This window comes from Grammomys surdaster, unplaced genomic scaffold (assembly GCF_004785775.1).
Source record: "Grammomys surdaster isolate TR1022 unplaced genomic scaffold, NIH_TR_1.0 100, whole genome shotgun sequence".
Classification (NCBI taxonomy): Eukaryota; Metazoa; Chordata; class Mammalia; order Rodentia; family Muridae; genus Grammomys; species Grammomys surdaster.
The window spans coordinates 16,781,575-16,802,761 of NW_021604579.1; the positions used below are offsets into that span (position 1 = coordinate 16,781,575).

The 21,187-nt window shown below is 40.5% G+C and overlaps 1 pseudogene; it reads right to left on the minus strand.

The window, feature by feature from the left end:
- Nucleotides 1-2,483: 2,483 nt before the first annotated feature.
- Nucleotides 2,484-18,454, minus strand: LOC114639224 (annotated as a pseudogene).
- Between the last annotated feature and the right edge of the window lie 2,733 nt (nucleotides 18,455-21,187).

Sequence of the window (21,187 nt, forward strand, 5' to 3'; positions counted from 1 at the left end):
GCAAATAGTGAAGGAATAAGCAAGACAATAAACACAAAGAGTGAAAGAAAAAGCAAGGCATTAAACCCAATTACGTGAACACTCTGTGATCACTGTTTCTAAGGGCTTATCAGGATGAAGCAGACCAAGCAGAGAGGGACCACCCAGAACGCCCTCTGACTGTCGATCTGAATTCTTGCCTAGGCTGCGAGGCTAAGCACTGCAAGCGAATATCAATAAAAGATAAAAATATCTCTCTGGGTTCCCTGAGGGACAAGCCTGTCTGGAAAGGGGTTAATGTCAAAAGTATCCCCTCTCCAGGAAAAAGCCATCAGGATGGGTATGGCCCTCATGCCTCACTGGACAACAACAGGGGGACTGGAGCCATTACAAGGTCCTCTTCATGTACTGGAGGTCAGGCCTCTAACCCCACCTTTGCAAGATTAGAATTGCCACAGCCCTTCTATACTTAGAGAAGGGAGGAGATGTCAGGGGCAGCCCGGCTTACACACTGAAGACCTAAAATCAGCCATAGGCCTAAAATGAGCAATCGGTCTGTCATACATGTATACTAATACCAAGTCTTGGGTCTCAGTGGAAAAACAATGAAACAGATGGCTATAAGTTATTGTAAACTGGCAGCTTTTGTGGAAATTTACAAGCCTGAGTAGTCAAAGACCTTTTAAATAGGTAGCTTTGGCAGACAATACCAACTTAGATAAGGACAAGTGAGTCATAGGCAGAGTCATAGTGACTTGTCCCCTGAACCTTCACCCAGCCGATACCCGGTTCTGAAAGATATCTGTATTCTCCCTGAACACCCACACTCCAGTATTATTCCCTTCCCCACATCCTTCCTTTCTGTCTTTATAACCCCTGTGTGAATGAATTACGATTTGAGAAAAAATAAATTATTTAAAAATTAAAAAAAAAAAGAATATGCTCTCAGTTCACAACTAATCAAAAAAAGTTTGGTTTTTGTTTTGGTTTGGGGAGGCATGGTTTCTCTGTGAAGCCCTGGCCATTGTTCTGCTTGCCTCTCCCTCCCAAATCTACGAATTAAAGTTTTGTGCCACCAGCAAATGAAAATTTTATTTATTTCATAATTTCCATACAATGAGGTTATGTTATTATAGTTTCTTCTTATGTACTCAGTTTTGGATTTAATTTTGTTTTGGGAAAGAGTCTCTCTTCATAGCTAAGCTTAGTTTCATACTCCTACTCTGAGAAATCCTTCTGCCTCAGTACCATCCTGGTAGCATTATTGTTGTAAGGCAATGGGCATGGCTGAATTTTATTTGTATGTGATCCACATAATTCAGAGTGGTCCTAATTATAGACATGTACACAAAATCTCCTCAAAGAATGCCTCACAGGACTTTGCCTTCTGATTTCACTTGCTGCAAGGAAACACTATGATCAAAAGCAAGCAGGAGAGGAAATGCTTTATTTGGCATACATTTGCACATCATAGTACATCAGTAAAGGAAGCCAGGACAGGAAATCCAAATGACTTGAACCTGGAGGCAGAAGCTGATGCAGAGCACACTGAGCAATGCCAATTACTGGTTTTCTCTCTCATGGCTTATTGAGTCTGTTTTCTTAATAGAAAACAACCACCAGCCTAGGAGTATCCTGACCCACATTGGACTCAGCCATCCCCACTCATCACCAGGAATATGCCTTACAGGTGTATCTCATTTTCTCAATTGAGCATTCCTTCTCTCTGATGACTCTAGCTTGAATCAAGTTGACATAAAAGCTACCAGTAAACCGTGAGGAAAAACTTTCCATAATTCTGAAAATTTGTTCTGGAATAAAGAGCCAAGCTGGGTGCTTTGTGATCTACTGTTTTAGCTATTAGGAAGGTTGAGGCAGGAGCATGGATTGCATCCATTAATCTCAAAAAGGGGTTTGGAGATGTCTATGAATTGAGAGAGAGAGTTCATCTAGAATGACAAACCTTGGGCTAACTCTTCTGTACTCCATGACATAGATGTGATGGAACATGCCTGCTATGCAAGAATTCAGAGGATCACAAGTTCAAAATCATCATTGGCTACTAATAGTGGTGCTTACTTGGGCTACAGACAACTGTTGCTCAAATAAACTAAAAACTACTTTTAGGAAGGAGATGAGCCTTGGTTGTTTGTCAGAAGATGGTTTTAGAGATGACCATCCCAGCATGCCCGATAGAGAAATGAAATCATGTCTGGAGGCCACGAAGTCTGGATAGCTCCTACATACCTTTTATCCCAGCATCTAGGAGACAGATGTAAGGAGATCTCCAAGATTGAAGCCAGCCTGGTCTATATAAAGAGTTTAAACACAGACAGAACTACATATCAAAACCCCATTTCAAAAATAAAAGACTGGGATATGATTCAGCATGGTCGCTTACATTTTTCACAACAAGAGACAGAAACAGTGTAGTCTTGTCTTTGAGTCTAACCTGGGCAACCATATACAAAAACATCAAGAAGAAAAACAAACAAATAGTCACATATGTCTGTACTCCACTTTAATTTCAATACTACAGATCCAGAGGATAAGGGAGGTGGTCTACTTAGTGAATTACAAGCTAGCCCATGTCAAAGATGTTTCTTTTGAGGCTCGAGAGATATCTAAAGAGTTAGGAGTACAGACTGTTCTTTCATAGCACCTATGTCATGTGGCTTAAAATCACCTGTAAGTAACTATGGATATCAAGATACTCCAAGGAACCTAACACTTTTTCTTATCTCATCCTTCTTATCTGGTACCATCTTCTTCTAACAGAAGTGTATTTTATTTGATCTTTGGCTGGCCTACAGCTTGAAGTGATTACAGTAGCATTTGAGAGTGCTCACCAGGAAGCGATAGTCAGCATAAACAGTTATTGGTTGCCTCAGCTTTGTTGTGGGATCCTCCTCCAATGGTTGGGGCTGTGGAATGTAGAGATGATCCTGTCTTGGATTTCTTATTACCAGGAAGTCATGCTTGGCATACAGCAAATAGAGCTCTTTCAGTCTGCACCTCCTGTGGGTCAAATAGGGAGGAGATTAGGGAGGTTGGAGCTGCAATGTATAATCTGGCTTGATTCCATGTCTCAACCTCCCTGCATTACATTCTCTTTGAATTACAACACAGCCTTGCCTCCTGTAAGAACTCAGACTCACTCACATAGGCCAAAACTTTTTGCCTCTCAGCCAATCCACTCCATCCAAGACAGCCTGGAAATTATCTGCATGGAAGTAGTTTCTTAGGGGGCCAATATAGAGGTTTGGGTAGGACCAAGCTGTTACCATACTCATTACAATCTTTTTGCTCTTCTTAATGAAAGTATCCTTTAACGGTGGTGGAAAAAACATGAGGAGAAGTTACTCCATAGCAGAGACAGCTAACTCTTCATTATTCACCAGCACTTGGATTGCCAGCTGCTGGATTGTGGGACCAGCCTGGAAGCTCATCCCAAGAGATTCAGGTAAAAGGATCCCATAAGTACATCCAGAAACAGACCCTCTTAGATCAAAGCTTAGCATGGCTTTTACTTTCCCTTTACAGAAGGCACCTCAGGACCAGGGTCACCGTCTACACAGTAGAAACTTGATATTTCCAACTTCACTTTTTCTCTGCTCATCTCACTGCCAGTGCTCCCCAAGGCAGCATTGTGCACTGTGAGTCATCCATAAGGTGTGCCTTACCAGTATCCTGCAAACCCCACCTCTACTTCTCTGAATGCTACTTCTTAGGGGAGTAGGCACTCTCCTCATTGTTTTAGACTGGCCCATCTCTCCATAAAGACTCTCAAAGGAACATGAAAGATTCTCTGAGAATCATTAGTCCCTCCTGTCCTCTACCCATGCAGCTTGGCTGGGAGCAAATTTTAAAATGGGTAAGGTTAGTTACTTTTGCTGTCAGAACCTTTAGAACGAGGTTTGTATATGCAGAGACCTATTCTAGAGCATGGGGAATGAAATAGCACATTTGAAAATATAATTCTACTTTGGGACAAAGACAGTGTCCAGCACAAGTGCAGCAACAAAAATGAAAGCAAGAAAGGCTTTAAACAGCAAATGTGAAAGGTGAGCACTCATGCTGGGAACACAGGCTGAGATCTGTTCCCAATGGGACCTACCGTTGCATGCATTGTAAGGGGAAGTATGTGGAGAAAACATACTTATGTCAGCTCTTATTGTACTTCATTGTCATTTGTTTTCTCTATATGTTGTATGTTTTACTCTTCTTTGAGACAGGGACTCACTATGAGGCATTTTCTGGACTGACACTTTCTTGTTGACCAGGCTGGTCTTCAACTAACAGAAATCTACCAACCTCTCACAAACAGTGCTGGGATTAATGGTAAGTACTTTCATACAAGGGTTCCATCTTATTAAACATAACTTATCCCTATGCAATACAGTCTAACAAGGAACTGGAGATCTACATGCCTCAGCCTATCCTACCGCTTCTGAGCTGCCACCCACTTTGTACCTTTTGATTTTAATTTCTTTCATGGACCTATCAAGTTCTACTATTCAAGGATCCCAGATGGCCTAACTTGTGCCCCACCTGCCTCAGTTCCCAGAGAATATAAGATGAGTAGTGGCCTGTTTTCCCACTCTGTTCTCAGGATTGTTCTTGTGTCTCAGGCTAAAGGAAATGTTAATCTATATCAAAGGACTGAAGTGAGGACTCGTCCTTTTAGAGTACTAGGTTCCCTTGAAGGGAGCCCCCATACCATATTGTGACAAAGCAAGATAATTCAAATATTCTTCCATCTTCTATTTTTACACAAGCCATTTCAGGTTTAACTAGAATCCCTTTGAACTCTGCCCATTCAGAATTTGTTCTCATTTTCTCGTAATAAATCCATGTTCATTCTGCATCTTATGAGAATGGAAACTTCTAAGGGCAGATGCTTAGATACAGTTAGGATGAAGGATTCCCTGGTTGTTCAATGCCTAGAATTGTACAATGAGGCCCTTACCTCACACCTAAGATTACTGCCATCAGGCACTAAAGGAAAGATCCCTGCTTCAAGTTCATCTCAGCTACATATAGATGCTAGATGACCTTGAGCTACTAGAGACCCAACTTCATAACAGAAAAACTAACCAACAAATAATCCAGAAAGTGAGGGGTGGAGAGAGGTTCTGACAGTGGATCTATGTGTAGTTCCCAGCAGCCACATAATAAACAAAACCAACCACATCTCCTGCACCAGGGAATCCCTATTTCTTCTGATTGCCTAATGCAAGAGACACATGCACATGCAATTACATAAATGCTGGCAAAATACACAGCTGAAATATCGAAATACTTAAAATCTGTTTTGTAAACATCAGAAATATTAAACTGAGCTGAAAAACTATTAATGAGACCAAGAGACAGCAAGAGAGGACAAGAGAATGAGAGCAAGAGTATGGTAGCAAAAGAGAAAGAGGGGGAGGAGGAGGAGTGGAAGACAGAGAGGAAGGTAGGGAAAAGGGGGAGAGGGAGAGGAAGAGGGAGAGTGAGAAGGAGATGGAGAGGCACAGAATAGAGAGTTAGCATATCCAGAAATAGCAGAAATCAATAGACAGAGGTGGCACTTGCAGACACATTCTTATAACTCCAGCATTCCAGAGACAGAAGAAGGAGGATTGTAAATTTCAACCATCTTGCTCTAAATGGCAAGTGCCAGGCCAGAATCATAGAAAGATCAAGAGTCTATTTTCAGAAAACAAACTCATGAATTGACAAACAAAAACCATTTTAGATGAATGCAAAAACCCCCTGGAGCCAAAATCACTCTACAATCTTTTCATCAGAGGAGAGAGAACCAAGAATTCTTGTGTCACCTATGATATAATGTCTGCAGTGGGGAGGGGCTGGGTTGTGGGAAATAGATTGGGAATCGTGCCTGATCCAGGTGAGGGAATTACCAATCTCAGACAAAGGTGACAGGTCTCTAAGACCAGTAGGGTGAGAAGGTCCCTCGAAGTTTCTCAGTGTCTTGTCTGTCTCCCTGAGCCTTTAAACCACCCTGACCTTCACACCTTCCCTTTGCATACAAACTAGCCAAACACAGGCTGCCACCTCACTACATTGGTAGAGTCTCCACCCAGTTAATCCTCACTGAAGTCAGGACAGAGTGAACCCAGATTAGGGAGAAAGACAAGAGCCCATTCATGAGTCCCATGAACCAAGGTAGTCAGAAGACTGAGGTAAGAAGGTGATATACTCAAGACTATGAGGTCATGGTGACCCAGGTCTAAACTGGCAGTTCCAACAAAGCCAGCTCTAGAGCTAAGCCTCTTATAACAATAACTAAATTTTTAACAGCTAGAAAGCTAGATCAATTAATCAGGCCAACCTAGCACCTAATTGATCTGAAAGTAGCTACAAAACTTAAAAAAGAAAAGGGAAGGTCAGGAGTGGATGCACACATCCTAAATCCTACCATTCAGCAGGCAATAAGAGTGGATGTCTAGGAACATGAGACCTTTCTGTTCAACATAGGGAGCTCTAGGTCAGCCAGGGCTGAAGATTGAGATAAAACAAAACAATGCAACTGGAAAAAGATGAACAAAAGTTGGGCATGGTGATTTACTTTTAATCTAAGAACTGCAGCGGCAGAGACAGTTAGATTTCTGTGAGGTCAAGGTTACTCTGCCTGGTCTACAGAATGAGTTCCATGGCTCTCAGACCTACATGAAACAAAGACTCATTGACAAAACAGAAAAGAAAGAAAGCTGTCTTTTTAATGTCCTTTATTTCTTACCTTTATTAATTAACTTATTTAATTTTAATTGATTGATTCTTGTTTTATTGAGACAGGTTCTTCTGTGTAGCCCCAGATGGCCTGGAACCATTGGTGTATTTTGTTTTTCTTTTCTGGTCCTCCTTTGTTTTGAAACATTATTTTCCTATGTATATCTGAAACACACTGTGTAGACCAGGGTGGCTGAGATCCCACCTGCCTGTGGCCCCAAGTGCTTGGCTAGGATTTGAGACATGTACCACCACCTTCAGGAATAAATACTCTCTTCACTTGGTATTTGGTATTATCTCATACCAAAGAGCCTGAGACAAAAGCACTGCATTATTTGACTAAGTCTGTTTTAAGGAGCCAGTAAGAGGCTAGTCTATGCTATATAGCAAGATTTGTAGAATTACCCAAGGGGACAAAGAGTTGGCAGCGATGTAGAGCTGCTTTCCAAGGAAGGTCCCCCTTATGGGAGCCAGGGTTGGCCATGCCTGACCAATGTTGCCCTCTCAGTGAAGGCTGGGGCGTTGCCTCTGGGGATCTGGGCTGGCAGTGGCTTAGAGTATTAGGCACACAATCTCTTCACAAAATCTTCCCTGTAGAATTCTACAAATCTTGCTATATAGCATAGACTGGCAGTCAATAAACAACCAAGCAAACAAGAAGCAAGCAAAGAAATACCCAACCAGAAAGCCAGAGTACAATTGGTGGTATACTTCTTTAATCCCAGGATTTTAGATGCAGAATCTCTGTGAGGGTTACTACAGAGTGCTCTGTACTGCAAGATCCAATCCAGGAAGCCGTACTTAGTGAGACCCTGTGTCCAATAAAAGAAAAGTAGACAAGCTAGCTTTCTGTCATGCTGCAGGCCAATGGAACTTCAACTGTAAATCAGCACATGTTGTATATGTATGGTGAAGATCTAACTGGGTTTTTCTGCATGTTAGTTACATGTTCTACCAACTGGGCATCACCAACACACCCTGGTTCTAGAGAATTTTGATACCATACCTTCTTGGGACTCATCTTCACTGATCAGAAAGCTCCTTCCCTTTCCATCTCTATACATATAAGATGTCAAGACCTTACAATTGGTGACCAGTGCAATGCCCAATAAGAATTTCTGGAAGTGAGCATCTAGGTTTGTATGGTCTGACCAGTAAGCCACAATCATATTGAGAGGCAGTATTTCATTATTTTATTGTGCGAGATACTTATTAGACTATCAGAATTTTAACTGACTCATGAATCCTCCTGCTCCAAAGACCCATTGTTCTCCATACTAACTCTCAGCCCTGTAATCTGAATCTCGTAGATGATTTCCAACTCCAACACAAACTCTTACTTCTGTGTCATCTTCAGGAGATATCCCTATTTGGGATTTCATTTCTCAGTGCTTACAAGCAGTACTACTCCCATAACTGCCATAAAAGGCCATGTCTGGCATCAGGTCTGAAACCCAGAGATCATGACTTTCAGGACAGTTACCAGTAGCAAAGTCATTGAATTCAGCTGCCAGATGGTCTTAAGTGGAGATATGAGTTCAAGGGAAATATGTTATCTCTCTATCAGAGAGTCACCAATGTCATCAGAACTATCCCTGGGACCAGGTAGGTTTTCTGATTCAACAGTCAGATTTTCTGTGTGGTATTGTAGCACCAGGAAATGTTAGTTATCCCCAAAACCACAGACAGGAGCCAACTCATAGCAGTATCTTTATTCTATTCCAGCTAGCTGAGGTCCTCCAGTGAACCGCCATCACTTGATGCAGAACAGTTTTGGTGGTGGTGGAGCCCCAAATATCTATTTGGAAAAGCTTTATAGTAAGGAGCAAGCAGGGGGTAGGTGTGCAGGCATCTAAGGGGTAGGGAAGTTACAGTGGCCATTAACATAATTGGTTGGTGCTGGGAGGCATATCCTAAACTTAATTTCAGTTCCCTTCTGTATTGTTGGTTATTAGGCAAAGGGTGGGCTTGTAACCTGGAGTACAGGTTTGCTGGGGAAATAAGTTAGAGAAGTTGGTCTTCTTGAGGTTGTAACCTGGAAATGATAGTCTTGTTAGGGATTAACCTAGAGACTGGAGCTAGGCTCAGATTGTGTTTGAGGAAAACTTATAAACTAATGCTAAGTACTAACTTGTTAGTTTACCTGAATTCAAACTTAGGTCAGGTTCTCTAAAATGTAGTTTAAATTTAAATGATTTGGCTGCTCATTCCCTCCCTTTCTTTTGTGACTAGAATTCCCAATCATGGGACTTTCTGAAGCTTCATGAAAACAATTAGTAACAAGGGCTATGTCTTTGTGTTGCCCCCAGAGAGTGGATAGGGGCCCATCAGTGGGAGACAGTATGGAATCTTGAGACTGAATTCTCCTCTTGCTGGCCAGGGTCTTCTTCAACTTTAAACAGATGTGTCATGGATCCATGCTGTAACTCTGAAGCACAGAGACTTTTGCAGCAAAGCTCTAGTGACCCCTGGCATTATCTCTTAACTATTCTCCAGGCTAAAGTTGGTAGAACTATGGAGGTGGACCTGTTTTATACAAACTTTAAGCCAAACATGTTGGTGTACCCATTGGAAACCTTTGATATTGTGTAACTATTAGCAATCAGCTGTTTCTGTAATAACTTTTGTCATTAGGTGAACAAAACTTTAAAATGAGTGAGTCCCTTCTGGTATGGGGGATTTTTCTACTCTATAAAAGAAGGGAAGAAGAGTTACCCAACCACCATCAGTCTTTAAGGTCAATCTATTTAAGGTCTCTCTCTTTTTTTTCTTGCCAAGGGAAGTATTAATTTCGTTCCATACTTTAAAATATATTAAGGGAAGTCAAGACGCAAAACAGGGGCAGGGGCTGAAGCAGAGAACATGGAGGAATATTACTTATTGAGTTGTTCCCCTTGGCTTGTTCATCTACTTCCTTTTTAAATTTGTTTATTTTTTATTACCACTTTGTAATTTATAAAGTATAAGAGACACCAACATCCAGTCCATCATCTTTGACAATTAAATAGAGCACTCTGTCATCTGTCCTAACTTAAAAGACTTATAAATCTATATGTTATGTTCTTGTACAGCTTGTATACTACCTGAGAACTATTTTCTCAAATATATTTTCTCAAAGTTAAGTAGCCTAGGTTGGCAATGAGACTATAAGTAGTCTTTCAATCCCATCAGAAATCTGAGAATGAGCAACATTATCTGAAAATATAGAAACCCTAACTCAGCTTCCAGAACTGAGACAAGCTGTAGAGACAGCTGCCTACCCACACTGCTCCAGTAAGTCAAGTAGTTGGAGCATCATTCTTCAGTCTTCTGGCCCAGGATCATCTGCTAGACTTTTGAAAAAGAGGAATTATTAAGGACTAGCTTATTCTGTCTCAGCAGAACTAAGCTGTCCTAACCTGTCACTTGTGTCCTCTCACAAATGGTACAGGTCTGCAGGAGAGATAGAGAATATTTGTCCAGTGGCCACCTAGCCATAATTTACCTCACCTGGAGGTAGAGCCACTCAATTTCTTCTTTGAATCCACAAAATGGGAGCTACTCAGAGCAGATATGTCTCAACAACAAAAGAATAAATAACATTAATATCACATTCTGTGGATTTCTGATATTTTTGGAAACCAACAATCTATGTAAAGTAATCTGGACTGTTGTCCACTAACTATTCTCAGCTATTTCTAATTAAATTATCTGAATCACCCTAACAATAAACTCAAAACCATGAATTTTGCTCTTTGGCCCTTAACTCACAGGCTTAAACATCTCAGATCAGTTCGTAATGACATTATAGAAAGACTGGGTCCAAGTCTTGTACTTCTAAAATTTTTGTAGAAATGATAACCTTGACTCTGTATCTAAATAAATTCTGTACGAAAATAAGAAATTATGACTTCAACTTAGTAACTTTTGTAAAGATTTCTACCAAATGTGATTATGGTTACACAATCAATTCCAACTATTTCCTCCATGTTCCAATTATGACCATTTCAATATTCCCCAGAAAGATAACAAGAATAACCATCTCTAGATCCCCAAGTCCAGAGAACTGGGGGAACAACTCTTCATAACTTCTTCAAGCTGAATATGAGTGTTGAGATATCTTTATGGGGGTAGAGAAAATGGGGGAGTTTGTTGGCCTTAAGAAGGCCACACCAAGGATTGTTTTGGTCTCTGATGTCTGTGTCCTAACTGAATCAGGCTGAAAGTTCAAGAGATGAAGAGTTCAAAGCAGGTCATTTCAGCATGTTTGATGATGAGACTCACAAAGGCTGTATATACTGTAATATACAAATTTGGTCTCTCTAGGGTATAGTTTCCTTCTTTGTGTTGGTGTTCCCATCTATTATCATATGTGGGACTGGATTTTTCGAAAGATACTGTGTAAATTTGCTTTTGTCATGGAATATCTTGGTTTTTCCATCTATGGTTATTGAGAGTTTTGTTGAGTATAGTAGCCTGGGCTGGCATTTGTGGTCTCTTAGGGTCTGTATGACATTTGTCCAGAATTTCCTAGCTTTCATTGTCTTTGGTGAGAAGTTTGGTGTAATTCTGATAGGTCTGCCTTTATATGCTACTTGACCTTTTTCCTTTACTGTTTTCCATATTCTCTCTTTGTTTTGTGCATTTGATGTTTTGACTATTACATGATAGAATACATTCCTTTTCTGGTCAATATATTTGGAGTTCTGTAGGCGTCTTGTAAATTTATGGGTATTTCTTTCTTAAGGTTAGGGAAGATTTCTTCTATAATTTTGTTGAAGATATTTACTGGCCCTTTGAGTTGGGAATATTCACTCTCTTCTCTACCTATTCTCCTTAGATTTGGTCTTCCCATTGTGTCCTCGGTTTCTTGGATGTTTTGGGTTAGGAGGTTTTTGCATTTTGCATTTTTTGACTGTTGTGTCAATGTTTTCTGTTGTATCTTCTTCACCTGGTATTCTCTCTGCTATCTCTTGCATTCTGTTTGTGATGATTGCATCTATGACTCTTGATCTCTTTCCTAGGTTTTCTATCTCCAGGGTTGTCCCCCTTTGTGCTTCCTTTATTGTTTCTATTTTCATTTTCAGATCCTGGATGGCTTTGTTCAATACCTTCACCTGTTTGCTTCTGTTTTCCTCTAATTCTTTAAGGGATTTTTACGTTTCCTGTTTCTAGGCTTCTACATGTTTACCTGTGTTCTCCTGTATTTCTTTAAAGGAGTTATTTATGTCTTCTTAAAGTCCTCTATCAACATCATGAGATATAATTTTTAAACCAGAGTATCGCTTTTCTGGTGTGTTGGGTTATGCAGGGCTCACTGTAGTGATAGAACTGGGTTCTGATAATGCCAAGTAGCCTTGGTTTCTGTTGCTTATGTTCTTGCCCTTACCTCTCATCATCTTGTTATTTCTGGTGTTAGCTGGTCTTGCAGTCTCTAACTGTGGCTTGTCCCTCCTGCAAGCCTATGTGTCAGTACTTCTGAGAAACAAGTTCTCTCCAGAAAGAATATGGGTATGAAGAGCTGTGGCACAGGGTCAGCTCTGCAGTGCAGACAGAAACCAGAAGAACCCTGTTCCTGGCTGCTCATTGGTTCCTGTGTCCTGATGGCTCTGGGTGGGTCCTTCTTGGGCCAGGAATTTGAGTAGAAGTTGTGGTCTTACCTGTTCTCACAGGTGTATTGGCACTTCTGGGAGACCAGCTCTCTTCCATGGTATCTGGGTATTGATTGCTATAGCACAAGTCAATTAAGGTCTCCTTTTAGAGTTCTATTTATCTTTTTACTTGTCCTGAACTCTGGGTTCTGTAAACACAGTGAAATTTGCAATCAATCCCCAAAAGATTAGCTAATCTCTAACTTTCCTGGGACAAAATGTAGGTCCTTTTGCTGGCCCTATAAAATTAGGAAAATCTTATCTTGGAGGAATTTCTTTCAGTAGTTTCTTTGTTGCCATCTGCACAGTCTCTTGCTTAGTTGGTAAAGTCTCAGTCCATCCTGAAGAGGTATCTATGAACACCAGCAAATATCTGTATCTAAAATATTTAATTTCACCTCTGTGAACTTCATTCCCTGATAGACTCTTGGCTTGGTGCTCTGGTATTGAGCACTGGAGATCTTTTTATTAGCAACCATATTAGTCAACTGACAAGTCTTATAGTTTTTCTTTTTTTAACAATTTGAGCTATTTTCAAATTGGCATCTCTAATTCTGATGTGGGACTAAGACCTGCATTCTCTTGGCTCTCATGTGTGAAAAATGATAGATCATTTTCAGTGTGTGTAGACCCATTTTCACGGGTACAATTAGTCTGTGATCAGCTGTAGTCTGTCATCCCTTAGGACAGTGAGACGTGTGTAGGATTTTGGCCCAGACCACATATTCTGTTTGGTCAGAGAGTGTGGAATCTCAAGGGTCTAGGTCAATTGAAGACATGAGGGACCCAATTTATATGGCCACCCGCTGGACTGCCTTGTTTCTCTCTGGGTTAGATTTAGACTTTCTTTTCGATGCCCTTGATAGTGAATGATGGGCAGCTTTTTAGACCCCTATAGAGCCCTCAGAATGTAGAGGATTTCCTCTATTTTTGATAGTCCTTTCTTCTGCACTCAGAAGACCTCTCTGTATATAAATAGCCCCTCAGATAAAAGCAGTAACAAAGGCACACACACCCATCTGTGTCTCTTGGATTTTCTCAGCTCTAACACTTTGGTCAGAGCTGTCAGTTCAGCTCTCTGGGCTGACATTTCTACCAGGAGTGGCTCTGCCCATATGATCCTGGTGATTGAGACCACTGCTGCCCCGCATACTTCTATCCATCCTGAATGATGCTGTTGCCATTGGTGAACGACAACTAACATTTTGTTTTATTTTATCTTTCATACAAGGTGTCATGTAGCCCAGGCTGACCTCTAATTTGCATTGTAACTGAGTTTGGCTTGAACTCATTGCCCTGCATGTACCCCTCTATGCTGAAGTTACTCATCCTACTTTGCAAAACTGTATTTTTTGCTCTAGCAAAACAAAAAACAAATTGTTTAATATGTGTAAGATGAGTGTCTGAGACTAAGCACACTTTGTAATTGATGGTGAAAGACATTATTAGGTTTTGTTTTCTGCTTCTTGTGAGAAAAGCAAAAGCCTCTCAGGAGTCTTAGTTCCTGACTGTTTATATGCTTGACACAGCTGAGGCACTAGGATTGTTAGGAGTCTCTGGCATCTCTCTAGGAACAGTGTCTGCTTTCAAATACACCACCTTAAAAGTGACTCAGGTGAGGAAAGATGGACAGCTGTTGAGCCCAGTAGGATGAGTTTTTCTTTTACACTAAAGATTTTTGGGCACTGGATGTGGGGAAGCTAGTGTTGTACTTGAGCTGAGAATGGTGTCTGAACTGCATCCCACTGGTCTGTATCTCTCTGTGTGAAGTATATATTTTGCCTTCATGCACCTATATTCATCACATACATAGGAGGTCAGAAGTGAGAATAGGATCAAATGGAAGTGGAATTACATGGTGCTGGAAGGATGAGAGCCTACAAGTTAGTACCAGGAAAGAATCCTAAGTGGTCTAAAAATGTAACAAGTGCTCTAATTTGTTGGACCTTATCTCCTGTCCCTAACAAGCCCAATTTTAAGGCAGGTACACATTTTCAAGGTCAGGTATTCTAGAAATTTTCAAGGTCAGGTATTCTAGAAATAGAGGATGAGTTTTCTCTATACCCTGATAAGCTGGCCCCATCTGGAAAACACAACTTAAACACAATGTGTGTGTGTGTGTGTGTGTGTGTGTGTGTGTGTGTGTGTGTTTGTGTAACAGAGCAGTGCTGACTTGCTGAGGCAGAGCTACAAGGTTGAGGAAACAGTCTTGATATGAAGTCATATCCAGAGTCAATGAACCAGAAGATGCAAGAGAGGGAATCTCCTCCAAAGAGGACTTCATTTCAGAAGTCACTCCATTGTCTTAAAGAACATTAGTAGGCTCTTCTCCATTTTTGTCCCTGCTTGTTTTTTTATGATGGGGGGAGGGGACTGTGATGCAGGCCAAGACTGTATCTTAAATAAATGTAATAATAATAATAGAACAGTCAGCAAATGGAGACTATAAATCACCAATTGGCCTGAGCGATGACAAACCTGCTTATCCTGTCTCTACCTTTCTGTGTCTGAATTGACCTGGAAGGCAGTCAGGCCCTCAGGGGATGGATACAGTATGAATTCTACTTGTGCTGAATAAGTCGTGTGGTGGGACCACACTTTCACAGAAAAAGTATGCAACATTTTGGAAGAGCAAGAAAATAGCCTATGGTCAGAGTAAGTCCTATGACACACATCTCTGTGAGCACTGATGGAAATGTAACTTCTAACAACTCCCCCACATCTCATTTCTAGAATATGGTTGCCATGAGGATTTTGTGTAGTAATGTCAATGTGCTCACAAGCACATCACACAGATGGATCTGTACAGAGGTGGTTCTCAAAAGACATTCATTATTATCTTGACAGTTCTGTGCACATAACACCCAAAAAGCTAAACAATGGGAAGTAAAGAGTAGAAGACAATGGCACAATTGAGTTTAATGCTTTTTGCTAACAACATGGCTTAGATGATAATTTCCTTGATCATACATGATGAGGTCATAAGATACCATGAACATAAACCTAAAACTAAGGCAGTGACTCAGTAGCTCACAAGAGGAGATCATTCAGTTCAAAGATTGGCCATATATTTAAAATATGAGGAAGCCACTGGTTATCCTGTCCTGATGGAGGCACATTTAGAAAGGCAGTACTGTCTTTCTGATTCTACAAGACACCTGATACTATTATTCTATTGTTCTTTATGTCAAGTCATCCCTTAGGTCTCCATACATTGAACACCATTTTGATGCCAATGCATCGGAAGCCATAAAGTCTGGGATTCTGTGATACTTGTACTTCCTCAGATTTCATTTTCTAGTATCCAGAATCAACCTCCACTTAACTGCGAACAAAGGCAAAAACTAGTCTCCATGTCATAGATGCAGCCCCTGAAACAATGAGGTCAGGTGTCTGTAGCAAAGATGATTGTCTTGGGCTGCCTTCTGGCCATGAGTATATCCATGAATTCAGGACACAGTTGAGAAAATCTCTCCACCACAACATACCCCAGGTGATCATAACACTCTAGAGGGTCAGGGTACTGCTCTACAGTCAACTTGCTGAGATTGGCCATGCAGTACAGAAGGTCCTTTTATACAGGACTAGAGAAGTCGTTATCATAGAAATTAATACTGGTTAGCTGGGAGCACTGGCTCAGGGCTGGCAAGAGGACTTTGAGCTGAGAGTCCTTCATCCCACAGTGCTTTAACTGCAGGGTCTGCAGAGTTTCAGATACATTCTCTAGGAGAATTCAGAGACACTTGAAACATGACTTGGAAAGCACTACACCACCAAAGTACAGGTATTTCAATTAATAGAGTCTCTAACAATCTGACATGTATTTCAAGTCTGACTTTGAGAGTTGGCAGAGAGTCATAGACAAAGACTCCAAGGGAGTCTTTAGCCATCTAGAATAAATACAAGAAAGAACCAATTGGTTCTGACCCATGGTGCTAGAGGACACGAGTAAGATTGACAATATTGCAGAGCAGTCACAAACATAGAGTCAATCAATGCTTATTTTAAAGGTCGAGCCTAGGGTATAGCATGTTGGTATCTGATCATAGCATTGTCTACTGAGGAGTATTACTATCACATGGGATGGACTCAGAGGTCTGCAACTCTCAGTCCTCACTCTGTCAGGTAACTAGAGCTGGCCCCATCATGCCAGGAGAACATTCCAAGAAAGGACTAACACAGAAAGTTTCTGGCAACATCTTGTCTTGTGTCCTGCAGAGTTTATCTTATCCCTGTTATTACCACAATCTTTAACCCTGATTTCAGTGTTTTGCCCTTGTCACTGATGACCCCCACCCCAGTGTCACAGATTTCCCATCTAGTTAGTCACAACTTGTGTTAAAATCATCCTTTCCTTTAAAGAGAAGTAGAGGCTGACTGATTCCAATATAAGATCAAATTGGTTCCTGTTCACATATAAATTTGTAGAACATACCTTTGAAGAGGAAAGATGTGAGCCCCCACTATCAGGGCCCTCTACACTGTCCTTTTTACTTTCCTCAGCTTTGCCTGGATCACAAAGAGCAATATGCAAAGCACACTTACTAGATCTCACCCACACAATGGACATGCTTGCAAGGCAGCTCTCTCAATATCACCTACCCCAGTTCAGACTCTGCTATAGGAGTAGGAATTGAACCAAGTGAGCTCCTTTAAGAAGGAAACAATCCATGCTTTAATAGTGTAATAAGTACATCATTGTAAAATCCTCTATTACTGGAACACCTCAGATATCCACTAATGCTTGAAGTAAAGGGAAAAGTTTGTTGCAATAAAAGAAACAGGTCCCCATCTTTCCTTACCTGAACAACTGTTTCATGTTGTCACTGGAAAAGTAGTCACCCTTCATGGAGAGATGCTCCAGAGAGTTGAGTTTGGAGAATTTAGAAAGGAATTTGGCAAGACAGTTCTTTACATCTGCTAAAGTATGCACTCCACTAAATGATATTAAGTAGATTTGACTTAGATGAAATTTGAGAATATTTCTCATCTTACCAAGATAAGTTGCAAAGCATCCTAGAAAAAATAGGACCTGGTTTGTGTATGTTTCCAGTTCTTCAATATAGTTGGGCTGAAAAAAGTTGAAGATCTCCCTGAAAATCTCCACTGGGAAGCCACAAATTTTCATCTTCAGACAGCATAGCCTCAATGAGTCTTTTCTCTGCTGGGCCCACTGCAGCAAGCATGTTTGATTTTCATTCAGAAAGAAGCAGAGGCTCGGGTTAGTGACCACCTTCAAACACTTCCTCAGTGCATATCTAGGAATATGCTCTTTTACATGCTTCTTGCTCCTAGTCTCTGCTGAGTAGACTCCTTCCTCTCTTTTAGTCCATTCATCCCAGACATCGTGGTGCACATTTCTCAAGTCCAGGACTTGAAGCTTCCTGCTTCTGTGAGGGATAAAGGTAAAGTTTCATAATGTAAAATAGGAACCAACATGGAGTCAGCTTGGATCCAACATGTCTAAGATCAGCTCCAACCTAGCACCTCAAACCAGGCAGGCAAGTACATCTCAAGAGCTGCATCTTGAGACATACACCACGTCTCTCCATTCAGGGGCTCTAGACTTGTGTCTCTTCCATATCTAGTGTCTGAAGGAAAGTCATGGAAAGGCTCATACTACTATGGCTAGTTGTACTCTGAGAAGTCCTGATGTACAACTGTCATTTAAGTGAGCTTTCAACTTGAAAAGTATTTTCAAAAATTCCCATGTCAAAGATATCATTAGCCTCTATGCTCTTTGACCCCATTCTTCTTGCCTTCATGTGTGTCTTATTACTAACTCTATGTTTCCTATCCTAGCCTTTTTGGGCCTTGCTTACCTAGGATGAACATTTTGTGTCAACAAAATATCTATGCCATCCAGTACTGCTTGCAAGGTCTCCACATCGGGGGTTTTCATCAATGCTGCCACAGGGAGGCAGGGAAAGGGCCAGACTGCCACCATTGCCTTCAATATCTCTGTGTGCCTGCCATTCAAGGCCTCATGAAGTGTGGTGGGAAGAGCATAATGGGCAGGTCCTCCAGATCTATCATGAGTCTATGGGATCATTCCTCAGCAGCACCTCCAGTGCCAGCTGCTGGAGTGTGGGAGGGTTTTAGATGCTCATGCTGATAGATATTCAGCCAGGAGGAACCTGGAGAAGGATTTAGGAGACACAATTTCAGGCTAAGTTTTGAGAATTCCTAATTCTCATGCATTGCAGAAACCAGAAGTACAGATCTTATGCTCTAGCAATAATAGAGAACTCAGTGTGCCAATTATCCAATCTTGTGTTCTTCAAACCAAAAGTTCATCACTCTCAGTATGTGGATTCCCTTGTAAGCACCCACAGTGAAAAAAGTTAACCATTTTTCTATGGATTACGAACCCCTGTTCCTCTTAATTGCATGCCTAGGCAAAAGGGTTATTCAGGAGCATACAATCTGACCAGAGTCTTTTTTCAGGAAAAAGACACTGACCAAATTTGCAGGCCCTTAAGAAAATATAGTAATTATGTTACAGACCCAACAAGCCTTATTGACCTTTCAACAAATTGATCTCTCATGGGAAGGGCTAAGGAGAACCTTTGAGATACCTATCTGTATGTACTACTTAACCCTTTAGACACCAGTGTGAGGAAGCTGGGCTATATTATATTCATTTGAGAAATGAGGTAAAATTCATGGCCACCTGGCTACACAATCAGACCACATCTAAAATGCAATACCTAAGTAAAATGTGCAACTTTCCCCAGAGCATTTGGAAAGGCATGCTACTGGATGCGAACACCTGCTTGTGTGAGTCTTAGAGAATTCAAGTGTACATAGGCTACAGGGAGAAGAGTTTTCCATGACCAGTTGTGGTCTAGACAAAGAAAGATACAAGACAATATATCTATCAATACTTTCTAGTTTACATATATATATATATATACTTTAAAATATGGTATTGCCTCCAAAAGAGGCTTCAGTGGAGTTGTCAGTCCTTCCAATTCTGAACGGAACTCATTATGCTATCCAGGCTTGCTCACACACACTATGGTTCTGCCTGTGATTAGTAGTGTTGTGTTTTCCTTTTTTCCCTCACTATGATTGCCTAGTGCACTATGCTTTTAGAACTCTGCATAGATGCCACACAAGCATATAAGAATACATACTTTGGAAGAAGAGTTGGGAAGAGTTCAGACCAGTCTAATGTATAAATTGTATTTCATGCTAGTTCAGATTAGGGAAAATCAAGTAAAATAGCATTTTAAATTTCTTCATTTAAGTTATTCTATTGTGGGGTTTGTTTCTACTATACACATTTTCTACCATTCTGCAATAATTCTAAGTCATTTATTTCATTTTGTTTAATTTCATGTAGAGATGAGGTTTCTTCATATAGCCCAGTCTAGCCTGAATTGTGATCTTTTATGCCCAATACATTATTCTAGTTTTTAGGTGTAGCTGCTGCTGTATACATTTTTAATACATAGATGTAATGCACACATACATGCATGCATATATATGTATACACATACATATCTTATATAATGTCTAATCACCTTGGCAAGGCTGAAGAAACCACATGCCTACAGCCTTGGTTCTTGGATCATCTGTGGTTTCAGGAACACAAGTCAATAGCAAGAACTGTGTGCCTGAATCCTTTCCCAGGACAATTTATAATGTACAGTTAAAAGAGGAAATACCACTTCATACAATTGCAAAACTATAATATGTGAAACATAATTTGAGATACTGCAGAAGAATTAAATTATAAAGAAGATCCTAACTGAAATTCCAGATTAAGTCTAGAAAACTGAATGAAACAAAAAGGATCTAGAGTTCAAGTACAGCGTTTTCCTTGACATCCTATCTCTAAAATCTGGGAGATTCCCAGGTAATCCCATTTCTCATTAAAATTGAAGTCTATCATATCTAAACATTATAAACTGAAAATGAACTTGTACCTGGATGGTGATAAGGCCACACCAGCAAGCAAGAATCCTCCTTATGGAGGTAAATTACTTACCTGATATGGACACTATTACAGGGTTCTTACTGCCAGTAGGGCCAGGCAGTGTATCCAAGGTTCAGGACACTTATATTTGACTTGCCTTCCTCTGACTTTTTATATGTCTTCCCCCTCCCCCACCTTCATGTAGCTCTACCTTCATTCCACAATCTTTTTTCTCATTGGTGCAATGAGTCTCCACCCACTTAATCCTGTTAAAGATTCATTTTTTCTACTGCTGGTTAATTGAATCAGACCTTCTTACATGAAATCAAAAACACTGAACTAGAAACTCTGGATTTCACTGTTTTCTTGATTGACTCATCTTGTGTGTGTATCTTCATGCACTTGTTTATATATTGATAAACATGTATGTGTGTGGTTTTAATGTCTGTGTTTGTGTATTGGTTTCAGTATGTTCATTACTGTGAGTATGTTCTTGAGTGTGTATTGAGTTCTAGGTTAGCAAAAGTTAAATAGTGAAGTTTTGTCTCAGAATGACAACAACTATTAAAAGCTAAACACAAAACACAGAAACTAAACCCACATGAGTATGTTGCAGATGTGAAAGTGTTGTAATGGTTTTCTGGAGCCTGCAAGCTTTACTACCCAGAAGTTATTTAGGCTTATGCTTGATAAGGGAGTTTTGATAAGGGAGTTCAGATCCACCATGAGAAGATGGGTACTTTGTCACAAGTGTGAAAACCAGCAGCTAAGCATCATGAGATCAGAATCAAAGAAAAATTAAGGGTTTAATAAATGCCTGTGTGATCCCAGCATGTGATACATACCTTTGAACTCCAGAAGTAAAGGCAGGAACATCTCTGTGAGTCAGTTTTAGGCAAGAGTGATGGCCACAGTGAGA